Source organism: Psammomys obesus, unplaced genomic scaffold (assembly GCF_907164565.1).
Source record: "Psammomys obesus unplaced genomic scaffold, mPsaObe1.curated_primary_1811, whole genome shotgun sequence".
Classification (NCBI taxonomy): domain Eukaryota; kingdom Metazoa; phylum Chordata; class Mammalia; order Rodentia; family Muridae; genus Psammomys; species Psammomys obesus.
In genome coordinates this window covers 420,755-432,708 of record NW_026592548.1, presented here as the reverse complement: position 1 = coordinate 432,708, position 11,954 = coordinate 420,755, and positions in this window count along the sequence as shown.

Genomic DNA, 11,954 nt, shown 5'->3' with positions numbered 1-11,954 from the left:
GAAGAAGCAGACACACCAAAAAGGAGTAGACGGCTGGAAATAATCAAACTCAGGGCTGAAATCAATCAATTAGAAACAAATAAAACAATTCAAAGAATCAATGAAACCAAGAGCTGGTTCTTTGAGAAAATCAACAAGATAGACAAACCCTTAGCCAAGCTAACTAAAAGGCAGAGAGACACCACCCAAATCAACAAAATCAGAAAGGAAAGGGGGGACATAACTACAGACACTGAGGAAATCCAAACAATCATTAGGACTTACTTCAAAAGTCTATATGCCACAAAATTTGAAAATCTAAATGAAATGGACAATTTTCTTGATCGATTTGACTCACCAAAGCTGAATCAGGACCAGGTAAATCAACTAAATAGTCCTATATCCCCCAAAGAAATAGAAGCAGTCATCAAAAGTCTCCCATCCAAAAAAAGCCCAGGACCAGATGGCTTCAGCGCAGAATTCTACCAGACCTTCAAAGAAGAGCTAACTCCAATTCTCTTCAAACTATTCCACAAAATAGAAACAGAAGGAACATTACCAAACTCATTCTATGAAGCCACAATCACCTTGGTACCTAAACCTCACAAAGACTCAACAAAGAAAGAGAATTTCAGGCCAATCTCCCTTATGAACACTGATGCAAAAATACTTAACAAAATACTTGCAAACCAGATCCAAGAACACATCCAAGATATTATCCATTTTGACCAAGTAGGCTTCATCCCAGGCATGCAGGGGTGGTTCAATATACGGAAATCCATCAATGTGATCCACCATATTAACAAACTGAAAGAAAAAAAACACATGATAATCTCCCTAGATGCTGAAAAAGCATTTGAAAAATCCAACATCCATTCATGTTTAAAGTACTGGAGAGATCAGGGATACAAGGCACATATCTAAACATAGTAAAGGCGATATACAGCAAGCCTATAGCCAACATCAAACTGAACGGAGAGAAACTTAAAGCAATCCCACTGAAATCAGGGACAAGACAAGGCTGCCCACTGTCTCCATATCTCTTCAACATAGTGCTGGAAGTCCTTGCTAGAGCAATAAGACAGTCGAAGGAGATCAAGGGGATACAGATGGGAAAGGAAGAAGTCAAATTATCACTATTTGCAGATGATATGATAGTATATATGAGTGACCCCAAAAACTCTACCAGGGAACTCCTACAGCTGATAAACACCTTCAGCAAAGTGGCCGGATATAAAATTAACTCAAAAAAATCAGTAGCACTCCTGTATACAAAAGACAAAAGGGCTGAGAAAGAAATTAGAGAAACAACACCATTCACAATAGCCACAAAATGACATAAAGTACCTTGGCGTAACCCTAACCAAGCAAGTCAAAGACTTGTATGAAAAAAATTTCAAGTCTCTGAAGAAAGAATTAGAGGAAGATATGAGAAGATGGAAAGATCTCCCATGCTCATGGCTTGGCAGGATTAACATAGTAAAAATGGCCATCTTACCAAAAGCAATCTACAGATTTAATGCAATTCCCATCAAATTGCCAACACAATTCTTTACAGACCTGGAAAGAAAAATTCTCATCTTCGTATGGAATAACAAGAAACCGAGAATTGCTAAAACAATCCTCTACAATAAAAGATCTTCTGGAGGTATCTCCATCCCTGATCTCAAGCTGTACTATAGAGCAACAGTTATAAAAACTGCATGGTACTGGCATAGAAACAGAATGGTGGATCAATGGAATCGAACAGAAGACCCAGAAATAAACCCACACACTTACGGACACCTGATTTTTGACAAAGATGCCAAAACCATACAATGGAAAAAAGATAGCATCTTTAACAAATGGTGCTGGTCCAACTGGATGTCTACATGTAGAAAAATGCAAATAGATCCATACTTATCACCCTGCACAAAACTGAAGTCCAAGTGGATCAAAGACCTCAACATAAAACCAGACACATTAAATTGGCTAGAAAAAAAAAGTGGGGAATACCCTAGAACTCATTGGTACAGGAGAAAACTTCCTGAACAGAACACCAACAGCACAGGCTCTAAGAGCAACAATCAATAAATGGGACCTCATGAAATTGAAAAGCTTCTGTAAAGCAAAGGACACCGTCATCAAAACAAAGCGACTGCCAACAGATTGGGAAAGAATCATCACCAACCCTCTATCTGACAGAGGACTCATATCCAATATATATAAAGAACTAAACAAGCTGAAAAGCAATAAACCAAGTAATCCACTTAAAAAATGGGGAACAGAGCTAAAGAGAGAATTCTCTGCAGAGGAATATCGAATGGCAGAGAAGCACTTAAAGAAATGCTCAACCTCACTAGCCATTAGGGAAATGCAAATCAAAACAACCCTGAGATTTCACCTTACACCCATCAGAATGGCCAAGATGAAAATCTCAAGGGACAACACATGCTGGAGAGGTTGTGGAGAAAGGGGAACCCTTCTCCACTGCTGGTGGGAATGTAAACTGGTACAACCACTCTGGAAATCAATCTGGCGCTTTCTCAGACAACTAGGAATAGCGCTTCCTCAAGATCCAGCCATACCACTTCTAGGCATATACCCAAAAGAGGCGCAAGTACACAAAAAGGACATTTGCTCAACCATGTTTGTAGCAGCTTTATTTGTAATAGCCAGAAGCTGGAAACAACCCAGATGCCCCTCAACTGAAGAATGGATGCAGAAACTGTGGTACATCTATACAATGGAGTATTACTCAGCAATGAAAAATAAGGAAATCATGAAATTTGCAGGTAAATGGTGGGACCTGGAAAGGATCATCCTGAGTGAGTTGACCCAGAAGCAAAAAGACACTCACGATATATACTCACTCATATAAACATACAATATAGAATAACCCACTAAAAGCTGTACATCTAAACAAACTAAGCAAAAGAGAGGACCCTAACTAAAATGTTCAATCCCCTTCCTGAAAGGCAAAGAGGATGGACATGAGAAGAAAACGAAAATAGGAAACAACCTCGGAACCCGCTACAGAGGGCCTCTGAAAGCCAGAAGAAAACAGGAAACAACCTTGGAACCTGCCACAGAGGGCCTCTGAAAGCTTCTGCAGTATAGACTGTCAAAGCAGATGCTGAGCCTGATGGCCAACTGATGGGCAGAGTGAATGGAATTTTATGTAAGAAGTGGGAAATAGTAAGAGTTGGAGGGGACGGGAACTCCACAAGCAGAGCAACGAACAAGATAATTTGAACACAGGGAACTTCCCAGAGACTCATACTCCAACCAAGGACTATTCGTGGATATGACCTGGAACCCCTGCACAGGTGTAGCCCATGGCAGTTCAGTGTCTAGGTGGGTTACATATTAATGGGAAGAGGGACTGCCGATGACATAATCTGATTGGCCTGCTCGTTGATCACTTCCCCCTGAGGGGGGAGCAGCCTTACCAGGCCACAGTAGAGGACAATGCAGCCACTTTTGATGAGAACTGATAGACTAAGATCAGAAAGAAGAGGAGAACCTCCCCTATCAGTGGACTTGGGGAGTGGCATGCATGCAGAAAGGGGAAGGAGGGTGGGATCGGCAGGGGAGGAGGGAGGGGCTTATGGGGGGATACAAAATGAATAAAGTGTAATTAATAAAAAAAATTTAAAAAAAGAGTGTCAAAAAAAAAAAAAAAAAAACTATCCCACCATGGTACTGTACTGAAATCAACCCAAATTTTTTCAAGCAAAGTATACTATGTTTTTTGGAGACATGTACCACATTTTTTTGCATTTTTAGGGCTGTATATCTGTATATGTCATTTAATTTGAATTCAACTTAGTAAGAAAAATTATTCTAGAAAGTTATAAATTTCAGGATTGTTCTTGTTATATTTATATAATCTGAAAGGAAAATTCTTAACTACCTACAATTAAAAATTTTGGCAGTGTTCTTAAACATATTTTCCATGATATTTAATTTACTAATATAAATATAATTTCTTATTCTTTGGTGATTCTGCTACTAAATCTTCCATATATATATATATATATATATAATTCTTAATATTAACATATGCTCTTTGGTTAAAAACAGTGTTTCCTCATCCAAATACAGTGATAAGCTCTCATTAAAATACAAAATCTAATGCTTATTGCTTATAAATATGGCAGCACAAAACAACATTTTAAAAGATTATGCCTCTTCTGACTAGAAATGTATTGATGTAAAAACATAAAATATCAAAACTAAGCTAGTGATTGTGAAACAAAGAGGAAATTTTTTAAGAAGGAGAACTAATCATCCTATTTATTATTTCAGATCATTAATCATAGTTACTCTTACTGCTTTATATAAAATAGTTCATGCCATCAAAGCAATGTAAATTCGATTCTCTGCCTTTTCTCTGCTGGTTTCTTGATTTCAGAACACAGAAATACCTTAGATTATAATGTCCTGTAAAAATCCTTTAAACCTATATGGAATATATACCAAGAGTATATATTTCTCCAACACTGTCCCATACCACCCACTTAGCCACAGATACCAATAAGAATTTCCAGAGACACAAATTTCATTTACTCTCATATGATCAAACAACCTAACTTTCCATAAAGTGGCAGTTACAACAAGATTTTGAGAAGAGTTCGGTACTTCAGTGAATGTCCTAGCTCTTCACTCCTTGCACAGGATTTATGAACATATATACGATAACAATAAAATCTTTTATAGATACTGTAGTCCATATGGGTATATCTCAGCACTATATTTGGTAACTATACAAGCATAAAAATCTAAGCAACTTCAGCTATACTTCCTTAGTCATTCAATTAATCCCATTAACATATATTTTATAATATCAGATTATCCACTTCTATAGCTGTCAGTATTGCTAAAGTATGAAGTTCAGCTGTAACTGATATTAAACCTCCTTCCTAAGTACTAGCTCTCATAGTCCCAGAAGGCACTATGCAAAGTCCCAGGAAGGAAGTAATCAACAGTGTTACCTGTCTATGAGGTCTATGAGCCACAACAAACAGCATGGCATAATAACTCTAAGGGTGCATCAGTGGCACATGTACATTAGCAGTAACCAACAGCTCCCTTATTGAACTTAAAACTTGCTCAGCATGAGGGAAATCATGGAAAGTAGCCAACTACCTGGAGCTAATGAAGTCATGGATCTTGGAGGAGAACCAACCATCATAATGTTACTAGCCCAGCACAATCCCTAACTACATTTAAATATTTGTCCTTATACCCACAGATACATGCTGTTCCCCTCCATCAAAAAGAAAAATTTTTACAAGCAGAGACCATTACAAAAAACTACAATCAAAGTGCATAGTTGTAGAGTCTTGTCCCAACTGATAGCACAACCTCTGAACCGAAGTCTCAAGGATCACAGAAATACTGTAAGAACCAAAAGAGAAAACTTGCTGTAAGATCGTGTCTTCTAGGAATATGAGAAGTTACACTCATAAACTATCAGCAATCTGACTGTGGTGGCCTGAATGAGAATGCTCCCATAGGTTTATTCTGCATCTATCAAACTCTTTGGAAAGGATTAGGAGGTATATTCTTGAAGGAGTAAGTGCATCACTGGGGGTAGGCCTTGAGATCTTTCTGTCGCTCTCTGCCTCTGTGTCTCTTTCTGTGTATCTCTCTCTCTCTCTCTCTCTGCCTTGTGGTTGTTGTTTCAACATTCCATCCTAGAGGGGTATTTTAGTCAGTTTTCTATTGTTGTGAAAAGACATCATGGCTATGACAACTCTTATAAAAAAAAAACATTTAATTGGGGCTTGCTTACAGTTTCAGATGTTTTTAGTTTGTTATCATGAGACCATGACGACAGGCAGACATGATGTTATAGAAGTAGCTGAGAGCTCTACATCTGGATCCACATGCAGCAGAAAAGACAGCCACAAACTTGGGCTCTTGAAATCTCAAAGCTCACCACCAATGACACACTTTCTCTAAAGAGACCATACCCACTCCAACAAGGACTTACCTCCTAATCCCTCCCTAGTAGTACTATTCCCTGATGACTAAGCATTCAAACATGTGAGCCATTCTTATTCAAACCACCACAAGTCTACTTAAAAATCAAAAAGTTCTAACAAAAGCCTCATTAAGACTCAGGAAATGAAAAATTCAAAAGTCTCAGAAAATCTTTAAAACTTTTAGGTTCACAAAGGCCTGCCTCTTTGAGGTTATGTAAACAATAAGAACTGCTAAGGAGAGGAAACTCTCCTACCTGTTCTTCTATCTGCCAGTCCTTCCATCTGTCCTGAGTCATAATCCATGGAAGCGTGAGCTTTTAAATCATCCACATTCCTACAAGTAACCCTTGACTCATACTCCTTTAAATAACCCTATTAGACTCATTGGTTCACCAAGTTTGACTTTGGTAGTATTGTTACTTTGCTCTGTCATCATTTCCTTATCTGCAGTGAGTATATGATCCTTTATAGCTCCCTGGGTATAATGTTACACAACATAAGCTTAGTAAAGTAATGGTTAATCTTGACAGACTTTAAAATCATCAAGTCATGAGCCACATCTTTGACCACATTTCTGAGAGTATTTTCAGATTTAACTAAATAAGGAAGACCCATCCTGAATGTGGATGGTGCTATCCCATGGGCTCAGATCATATCCTGGAAAGAAAGAGAGGGGAATTCCTTGTTTTTAAATGCTGAATATGTGTAGGATTGTGTAGATGTACCACAATTTCTGTATCCACTCCTCTGTTGAGGAAAATATTGGTTGTTCCCAGATTCTGGGTACTACAAATAAAGCTGCTATGAACATAGTTGAACAAATGTCCTTATTGAATGGTGGGGCAGCTTTTGGGTGTATGCCCAGGAGTAGTACAGCTGGATCTTGAGGTAGAACTTTTCTCAGTTTTCTGAGAAAGCACCAGATTGATTTCCAGAAATGTTGTACAAGTTTGCACTCCCACTAACAATGGAGAAGTATTTCTCTTTCTCCACATCCTCCCCAGCATGTTTTTTCACTTGAGTTTTTGATCTTAGCCACTCTGAATGATGTAAGATGAAATCTTAGAGTCATTTGATTTGCATTTCTCTGATGGATAAAGAGTGGATGAAGAGAGGAACTGTGCAGGAGATGGAATGGGGAGGGTAACAAGGATGGGGATCAGATGTGGGGAGAAGAGGGTGGTAGATATGAGGGCTGGGAACAAGAAGGGAAACTGAGGAGGGACATCTCTTTGTCAAGCTGGAGGCCTGTGACAGGGCAGGCTCCTGGGAGGATATGGGTATGACTTTAGATGAGACTCCTAACAAGGGGAGACCTGAAGACTAAAGTAACCACACTCTAGCTAGGCAGGACTAGTGGAAGGAAAAGAACAACAACCCACCAACAAAACCTTTGATCTGAAAATTACCCTGACTACAAGAAGTGCAGGAATAGAAAGGGAACAAAGACTGAATAAGTATCTAACTAATGATTGGCCCAACCTGAGACCCACCCCAGCCAGCTCCTGACACTATTAATGATGCTCTGCTATGCTTGCAGACAGGAGCCTAACTTGACTGTCCTTTGGGAGACTCCAGCCAACGAATGGATCAAAACAAATGCTGGAACTTGCAAACAAGCATGGAACAGAGCTCCAGGGGTACTTTGTAAGTGTTGTTGGAAAGATGGAAGGACTTGGAGGGCACAGGAACCTCACAAGAAGACCAACAGAGATTGGTCCCATGGGAGCTTACAGAGATTGAGACACCAACTAAAGTCTGTATGCATGGTCAGCACTTAGGGCACCTGCACATTTGTGGGGTTCCTGGCCAGTGGATGGAAGTGAAGCTGTTTCTAACACTGGCTGTATTGCCTGCTTTTGGATAGCTTTCCCCTGACAGCACTGCCTTGCCTGGCCTCAGTGGATGAGGATATGCTCAGTTCTGATGTGACTTGAAGTGCTGGGGAGGGTTGGTATAGGGATGGGGTGTAGCCTCCCTTTTCTGCAGAGATAAAGGAGAAGGCTGAAGGGGGTAGGAGAGAGAGGGAGGAGGGACTGGGAGGAGAGGAAGGATGGGGCACCCTTTGGATGTAAAGTAAACTGAAAAAAGAAACTGAAACCTCTGTTGAAGCTATAAAACAGAATTAATTTTTGTATTATCCTAGTCTTAGAGATAAGATTACATTGATAAAATTTTTGAGAAATCATTCTTTTTAAAAAATCATTGGGTAAATAAAGTAAAAAAAAAATATACACATTTAGAGAAAAGACATACGTTTTAGATTAAAGAAATGCAGAAAATTTAAACAAGAAAACAATACATATTCAGAACTATCATTTTCCAACTACTGAAAACTATAGACAAGAAAATATCATTGAAGGAGACAAATGACTTTTAGAGAAACGTTTTTTCAGATGATAACAGCTGCCTCGTTGAGTCCAGAAGGAATTGAGACAATATTCATGAGGTGCTGAAAAAAAATAAATTTCAACTCAGAACTTCATATTCACAGAAAACCTCTTTTAGAAATGAAGACCACTAAAAGAAAGGGTAAATAGGAATAGCAAAGGCCTCTGTAAATATAATAGACTCTTTTCCTCCACACTTCTGTAAAATAGATTTGATCTCTGAAAACAAGAATTATTTATTTAATTTTTTATTTAACTTTTATTAATTACACTTTATTCATTTTATTCATTATCCATAAGCCCGTCCCTCCTCCCCCCCTGATCCCACCCTCCCTCCCCTTTCTGCATGCATGCCCTTCCACAAGTCCACTGATAGGGGAGGTCCTCCTCTCCTTCTTTCTGATCTTAGTCTATCAGTTCTCATCAGAAGTGGCTGCATTGTCATCTTCTGTGGCCTGGTAAGGCTGCTCCCCACCTCAGGGGAGGTGCTCAAAGAGCAGGCCAATCAGATTATGTCAGAGGCAGTCCCTCTTCCCATTACTATGTAACCCACTTGGACACACTTGGACACTGAACTGCCATGGGCTACATCTGTGCAGGGGTTCTAGGTTATCTCCATGAATAGTCCTTGGTTGGAGTATGAGTCTCTGGGAAGTTCCCTGTGTTCAAATTTTCTTGTTCTGTTGCTCTCCTGTGGAGTTCCTGTCCTCTCCAACTCTTACTATTTCCCACTTCTTACATAAAATTCCATTCACTCTGCCTGACAGTTGGCCATCAGGCTCAGCATCTGCTTTGATATTCTGCAGGGCAGAGGCTTTCAGAGGCCCTCTGTGGCAGGTTCCTAGGTTTGAAAAAAGAATTATAAACAGTATCTTGTCTATAATCTAGATATACTATTTATGTAAGATATATATATAGTAAAAATGCATACTACAAAAAAAGAGGGATAATAAGGGGAACTACCTAGTAGGAAGTTCACTAGATGGTTTATGGAGAATAAACTATAGAAAGCTAAAACTAGACATAAAGGTCTCCAAGTATACTGAAACTATCTAGAGAAATGTGATTATTAAAATCTGAAGCAAGAGTAACAAGAATAGATTTGGCATGTTTTAATGTGAAACTCTTAGCAAACAAGTAATCTGACTGTCATGCTTTGCCTGTACAGCTTTATATAACTCTTCCTTTGTTTTTACAAAGCATTAGCTATATTGGAATTTCCTTAATAATCTATCCTAGCATGGCTTAATGATTCTGTTTATTCTTCTCATTAAACACTCTCTCTCCATGTGGCTAAGTAATGCACAATCAGCTCTGACATTTCCTTCTTAAACAAACCTGCACCAAAAAGAAAGGCTTCCTGACTTTCATATCCTTTCCACATAAATATTAAAGTTATCATAGTGATTAAGAAAATACATCATATATTTATTTACTTCACAACTTACATAAAACATTAATGCATACCCAGTGTAAATTTAGTTCAAGAGAGAAAAAAACTTCTAAAAGAGACAAATTTTTGCATAGAGTAAACCTTTACAGACCCATTGATTGATGTCCTTCCAACTTTCCAATAAATCTCTTTTTATGAAGATAACAAAGCAGTAAATGATAACATAATATACAGTATAAATACACATATAAATATATATATGTATGTATATATATATATATATACATACATACATATATAGTATCAGTGCTCATGGGCAAGTGTAAAAGAAGTAGAAGATCAAAGAAAATCTGGGTATTGCAAGTAAATGTTGATAAGAGAAAGATGCTATGAAATCTATAAATAAATATCAACTACTTTGTGAGAGAATGTTCCTTTTTCTATGAATTTCTGTCATACAGGATAATCTCCAAATATTTTGATGGCCTTTTCTCAACAAGGACAACAAAATCTTCATAAAGTTCTCACTACTCTATGCAAATTCTTTCTATGTTATTGTTATATTTAGATAATCACCTTTCCTAGAAGGTGATAGGTAGAAGAGCACCATAGGTAAAAGAGCAAGTCAAAGGAATTTTTACTGAGATGTGAACTAACACACACATTCATACCCTAACTTGATCCTATAATAATGGTACAACTAAAGACAAATGATTTGGGGGGGGGGTTGGGGAGAAGTTCTTTGTTTGCTTGTTTGTAGGGATAGGGTTACTCTGTGTAGCCTTGGCTGTACTGGAACTTACTCTATAGACCAAGTTGACCTCAAACTCAGAGATCTGCCTATCTCTGCCTTCCAAGTGCTGGGATTAAACGTGTGCACTTGGCAAGACAACTAATTTTTAAATAATAATAATTCATAATAATTGGGAAACATAAAAATCATATTATATAAGAGCAAATATAAACATTTGGTGTGCACATACTACATGAGCAATTTTATTTATACTGCCCGAAATTCATTATGAATTTCACTCCCTGCAGATAAGCTCTGACTAGACAAACTTGAAAGCTAATAAAAAAAATGGTTTTACCGCTTAAAGGTAAATAGAATATCATATGGCCCAAGAATCAGGGTCCCTACAGTCCTCCAATCTTCTACTCTCCACCAGAGGAGAAAAGACAAAAGACTTCTAATGAAAAGCAAAAGTAGACAGAATGAGGATATGAGTGGAAACTATTTGATGTGAATGGACATATAGAAATAAGTTAAAGATATATATTAAGTATGGAATGAATTTATAAAATGTTCACATGTATAAATTAGAATTATTCAAAAAGAAGAGATGCAAGGAAAGAGACCAAAACAAAGTAATATTAAGGTACTACTTTAACAACCAAAACAAAACAAAATTTAAAAGAACTGTCTTTATTAGTTTTTCTATTGCTTTGATAAGACACAAAGACCAAGGCAACTTACAAAAGAAAATTTATTTTTGATTTGTGATCTCAAGGAGTTAGAGTTCAATACCGTCATGGTTTGGAATCATGGCAGCAGGCAGGCAGACATGGCTCTGGAACAGTAGATGAGAACTGGCATCTTGGTCCCTAAGTGAGAGTCAGAGAGACACTACAAATTGCACACAGGTGTTGAAAGTATAGTTAACACAGAATTAAATACAGTCAGCTGGAAGAATTGATTGGATACTCAAGTTAGAGTCCAATGACCCTCCCTACCCAATTCTTTTCTGAGGAATGTCAACAGGTAGCCCAGCTTCGAAGATATTTTGCAAGCATTTATGGATAGTTTCAAGAAGATAGTAGTAGTTTGGCTCAGGATACTACTCTAAAGCAACCTCTCAGTCGCTGTCCTGAAGAATTCCTACAATCAAATACTTACAGAATGTTAACTTCTTATTTCTTATTAAAGTACGAAGTCTGAAATCTAGCAAGAGGTCCTGAGACTTTATGCAAGTCTCTCCAACTCTTAGTTCACTTTAGTTTGTCATTTGACGACTGATGCTTGTTGTAGATACATTTTTAAATACGCCAGTGGTGTTTCAAGTGTGTGGTTTAAACATAAACTGGCATCTAAGGATTTCACAGTAGATTTTCTTAACGAAAGCAAGTTTTATACCTTTTCCAAGTCCTACGTGTGTGTGCTTAGGAAGATGTGCTTATACTCCATTGCAGTCATGCATGAAGACGAATTAATTTCACTTA